We start from the raw sequence: 5823 nt of genomic DNA, 5'->3' as shown, positions 1-5823 counted from the left end.
GGAGGAAAATTTTAAAGGATTTTTTTATAAAAGTAGTTAAGGAAAGGGTAGCTCCTTGGGATGAATTTTTCAAACATGTGTGAGCAACCCATTGTGAGGCCTCACCCTGACCCATCATACCATGGATATTTTACTTACATTGTGATATTTGAGACCTTGATATTTTGATAGATTTAGATGGAAAATGGATTTTCCTTATCTATGGATTTTGATACTTTAGTAGTGTTTTACATTTTTTTATGCACTAAGAAACTATTTTTTGTAAGAAATGTTTGAACATATATGGATGCAACTCTATGACATGATATTATCAAATTTTAATGCAATGCAAATGTTAACTTGATCCTGATGATTTTTTCTTTATAGATAAATGTTAAACTGATTATGATGTTTTACAACATGAAAATGAATAGTTAGGAAATGCAGATAGATGTTAATTTGATAATGATGACTTATGACATGCATATTTTGATAGCTTAACATTTCAAATGGAATAATTGAAAGACTAGGAAAATAAATCTAATTTGAACTATGTTAATGTGGATATTATTATTATGTGCACTTATGTATTATATGTTTATTTGACCCCTTGGACTATTGATGCTCAACTTTGATGTGCAAGAAGAGGAACCATGGATATCTAACGGGGAAACAAAGTATAGAGACATGTTTAAATGACTTTTCCAAGGTGAATCTTTGTAAGATTCATACACCTCATTGTGATGTGTGATGTATGTTTATAGTATACATTTCATGAGTAGGTTATGAACGTGTCATGTGTGATGTATAGTGCATTTTTTGTGTATGTCACTTGACACTTGTATTTTTTATGTGAAATGACATGTCCTCTGATGATGGATCATGTGGCCACCTTATTCTAAGTAAAATGCATTAATTGAGAAATTTGATTGTTGCTAAAATTAGTAATGAGAACAAGGTTATCCCAATGGGAAAATTTGAAATTAAATTACCTAGCATTGGGAGGGCCATAAAGTAACTCTAAGCTGAGTTTGTGACAAAAATAAACCCTACCCATGTTAGTACCTTAAGTTAGTGGGCTGATAATGACCTCTAGAGTGCCTAGTTGACCTAGGAGACCCAAAAAAATTTTATTCTTTATTGAATCTGAAAATGAGAAGGATATATAAGGGTATGGCTAAATTGGAAACTCATTTGGCCACTCTCTATCTTTAGAGACAACAAGGGTTTGAAGAAAGAGGAAGGAGATCTACTACAACTTTTCATTACCTTTTCTTGGAGTGAGGTTGGTACCCATGATCCATGATGATTTTTAATTTTTCATGTAGAATAGATATGGTGTTCTTCATTCCATGATGAATTTGGTGTATTGTGGATGTGGTTTTGTGAGAAAAGATCTTTTGTTTGAGTGTTGCATGTGAGAAATTTTGTGTGTATCATTCTTTGAATTTTTCTTTTCTTTTATGAATGTGTGTTTTGTGTAATGGGTGTGAAGCATCACTCACCCTTGGGAGGAAAGAGATGCTTGGGTGAAGGAGTTAGTTGGGTTCACACATGTAGTTGAGGAACACTCCCATGTGTGGATATGATTGTATATGTTCAATGGAATGTGTTCATTTTACTTGCATTTTGGGAGGTACAAGGAGGTGTGTGGAAGGGAAGATATTGTAAGCCCCGAAAGGGCATGTTGATAATGAGAAGATGTGTATATTGTGAATCATAGCTTTGGAAATCCTCCTCATGGTGAGAGCTCACCTTAACCCTATACTTGATTCATTTGTTGAATCTTTGTGCAAAACCTTGGAATGGGATGTTGATGCAGGAGCATCTTGCATGGGAAAATTATTTGGGGAAAAAAAAAATTGTATTAAAAAAAAAAAAAAGAAAAAAAAAATTGTGGAGGAGAGAGAAAGTGACAAAAATTAGAGGAGAAATAATAAAAAATAAAAAAATGGGAAAAAGGAGAAAAGAGAGAAAAAGAGGATTTCTATTTTCGAGGTGCATAGGTGGCATAATAGAAAAAATAAAAAAACAAATGGTTGTCATTCCATTTATCGAGGTGTGTGGGTAGAATTCTAGAAAGTTATGAATATTGTAGAAAGTTGTGGACGTTGTAGAAGATTATGGAAGTTATAGAAGGTTGTGGATATTGTGTAGGTGGAATTCTAGAAGGTTGTGGATAAGTTATGCATTGGGTGGTAAGTGCCTATTTAAGCAAGGCATATGAGCATTTCTAATCAAGCTCAAGGAGAAGCTTGAGAAGAAGGGAAAAGCTCAAGAAGGAGCTCAAGAAGTAGAAGCTCAAGGAGTAGCTTGAGAAGTGGAAGCTCAAGGAGAAGCTTGAGAAGGAGAAGCTTGAGAAGTAGAAGCTTGGAAAGGTGAAAGCTTTGGAAGGAAAGCTTGGAAAGGTGAAAGTTGTGGAAGGTGAAGCTTGGAAAGCTTGGAAGTTGTGAGAGAAAAGGAGGAAGTGAAGAGTGAGTTTTCTTGAGTCTGTGGACAAAGTGTTGAATGTGAGGCAGTTTACAATAGGATTGTGATGGATTTGTGAGTGTAGACAAAGTGCTGAATGTGAGGCAGTTTACACTTGGATCTTGGATAAAGTTGGATAAGAGCTAGTGGCTGCGGTTTAGAAACAAGGAGGTTGCTTGGTGGCTTGGAAGCACAAGTTGAGATCTTGGAGGTTTCTACCAGAGTGCAGATTTGGACTAGCTTGGGTTTGAATTGGATCTTGTAGACATGTTATTGTAATTGCTATTGAATTTTCAAGTATAATAAAATTGTCTTCATATTGTTGCATTCTTGGTTGTGAGTTGGTAGGTTGGTGTGGCACTTTGTCATTGGTATCAGAGTTGTAGCTTCATCAGATGTGTTGTAATGTATTGTGTTAAATCTTGTAATTTTTTTGTGATCATGCATGGTGTGTGAATGTATAGTATACAACCATCTATGCCTTGTTTCCCCAAGCTCTATGGGTGGCCTACTTGAGGCCTTGGTTGGGAGGTGAGCCTCCCTAGTTTCCCATTTTGTCTCTCTTTGCAGGTATTTACTTGAAGAGCTTGGAAGCTTGATGTTCATGAAGTTTATTCTTTTCATAGGAGAAGACTCAATATTATTGTATTGGAAATGGAGAGATAAAATCCACTTATTATGTGAAGCAGTTTGTAACATAAGAGTGTAGTGATTGTTTCCAATTCATCTTATTATGTGAATTCGTTGTATTGTAGTGTCTTGCTATTGGTCTCATGTAAATTCTAAATAGAGAGATTCTCCATGGTGTATCTTGATTGATGACTCCACCACCCTATCTTTGTTTGATATTGTGTAGATGTTACCTTATCATTGCTTAAATTTGGAATGTGCTCAAGAAAAGAATCTATATCAGGTTACACCTTCAAAGAATGGACTGAACATTATCATTGGATACCTTTATCTCCTTAAATTCCATGAAAATTATTTAGTTGCTTGATGATCAGTATTGAATTAAAATTAGTTGTAAGATAGGCAATTGATAACAATGGATTTGTAGAAAGCTTAAAATATGAAAACTGGATGTCACTAGAATATATTTAATATTTCAAGTTCATGAAATTTTAGTTTCAAGGATTTCATTGAGTCTCATATTAATGTATCTTGTAATTTGAATTTTTTAGTGATATGATAGTTGTTTTATGTTATATTTTCTTATTAGAGTAGGAAATTATAACACATAATGCAATAATAGACTATTACCAATTCAATCTTAACAACCATAGAGATTGCATGAAGGAACTAGACAAATAAGTTATGCTTAAATGAGACTTGTAGATGCATATTTCCATTCTAGAAAATGTATGGGCAAGCCAAATAATGCTCCATCTCATTATATTCCATTAAAATTTCAAACCCTTAAATAAATAATATATCTTGGCATTCATAAATTAGATCTTCTTCATTAAATAAATGTCAAGCATGAATGATGATAGCAACCTATAAAGAAATATATATAATAATAACAAAGAGAAAATGAAAATAGCTTGAAAATCTCTTGTTACTATAGGAATCTTGGAGGACCCTATTATACTCGTACCTTGGGCTACTAAGAATCAAATAACAATAAATTAAAAATAAAAGACAAAAAAAAAAAACTAAAATAAAATAATCAAATCAAGTTCCTCAAAAAGGGCAACCAAGTTGAGATGGTGAGTAAGAAAGAAATTAATTTTTTTTTAAAAAAATCCTTAATTCCTCGGAGTTTGAAACACTCCACTCCCCACTTGATGCATCATATTTCCCCTCTCATTGCATTTAAAGTGCTACCTTAGGATAGACCACACTCCTTACACGTAGCCCAAACCCTGTCAAACTTTAGGTGGAAGGAGAGGGAGAGTGAGCAGGTAGGTGGTAGGCATTTGGGTTAGTGGGAAAAACATGAGTTAGTGGGTAGTTGGCACCTAGGGATAGATGGGTAGGATGTTAAGTGTTGGGGTTTTACTTTATATATATTTTTTGGGATTTGAATATTTCACATTTCTTTAGTTACTTTGTTAAATTTTAGTTATGTAATTTGAACATAGTAATTAGATTATATTTGATTTTAGTTTGCTAGCCAAATTCAAATGGTAATGGAAGTAATTTAAAATTTAAGATATTTAATTATACTATATATAATTTTAGTATTAAAAAATAATATATTAAAAAAAAAAATTTAAATAATATTTTATTTTAAATTCAATTTGAGTTGAATTCAGATGTTTTCTAAATTTTTTTTTTAAAAAAAGAAAAGAATTATAAATGAATTTCAAAAATAGATTATATTTACTAAATTGCAAAGAGGAAGTAGAGAAATAAAGTTTCAAAATATAAAATAATTTGTAAATAAGAAACACATTTATTAATCAATTTGTAGATACATTAATTTATAAAATTTCAAAGTTAAGGTGAATTAGATATCTCGACAATAAAATAAAGCACATATTAATTGAAACATTAATGAAAAATAGATTAATAGTTTGAAAATTTTAAATTTGTTCTTAACATTATAATCCTAAAATCTTGGCAAAAAAATTATGGAGTATGGCTTCGAAAAAGGGTGGGGGAGGGAGTCTTATAAGACCAAATTGATCGAACCAATCATAATTCAATAAGTCATTTATATAATATTCTAAATAAATAAATAAATAAATAATTTTTAAATTTTTTTTGGAACTTTAGAAGCATGTAAATATGAAACAAATGTTTATCTATGTTTGATTGAAGAGTACTGAACCATTGATTAATTGATAAACCAATTTTCTTTGTACCCTTCAAATTTTTTTTTACCCAACAACGACACAATTGAGCTTTACTTGTGCATCAACAAATTTTGTATTGGGTGAAGTAGATTAAAAGCTCACGACCATTATCATTCTTCATCCCCTCCTAGTTTAAGGGTTGATTAGTACTTTCCTTTGTACTCTTCATCAAAAAAATAAAATTAGTTGTGTTTTTTCCATGTAAAGTTATGGGCATGAATTTTGGTATCAGAGCTTTTAGTTCAACACTAAGAGACTAACCCATTGCATCTAACCTATGAACTGCAACTTTGTGTAGGATGCTTGTAGTCACTTGCAATGGTTGTCAGAGGGCCAGGGGTCCTAGAGAAAACCACATAAGCAAAGAGGGGGTAGGATAGGATGTGTGAGGACCCCCACCAAGGAAACCTCCAAATATTGATCAGGTTTTGAATGCAATTAATAATCTGATTGGAGTAGTGCAGCAAAGTTTACCACCTATCATTCCATAGCCAGGACAATAGGATGTAGAGGGGCATGGGGCCAATATTAGGAAAAAGAGTAGAAGTCCCCTAGCTATACTTGTAGAGGATCA

Source organism: Cupressus sempervirens, chromosome 11 (genome assembly GCF_028749045.1).
Source record: "Cupressus sempervirens isolate cs-2001-9-10 chromosome 11, ASM2874904v1, whole genome shotgun sequence".
Classification (NCBI taxonomy): domain Eukaryota; kingdom Viridiplantae; phylum Streptophyta; class Pinopsida; order Cupressales; family Cupressaceae; genus Cupressus; species Cupressus sempervirens.
Note: the sequence above shows the minus strand (reverse complement) of the source record.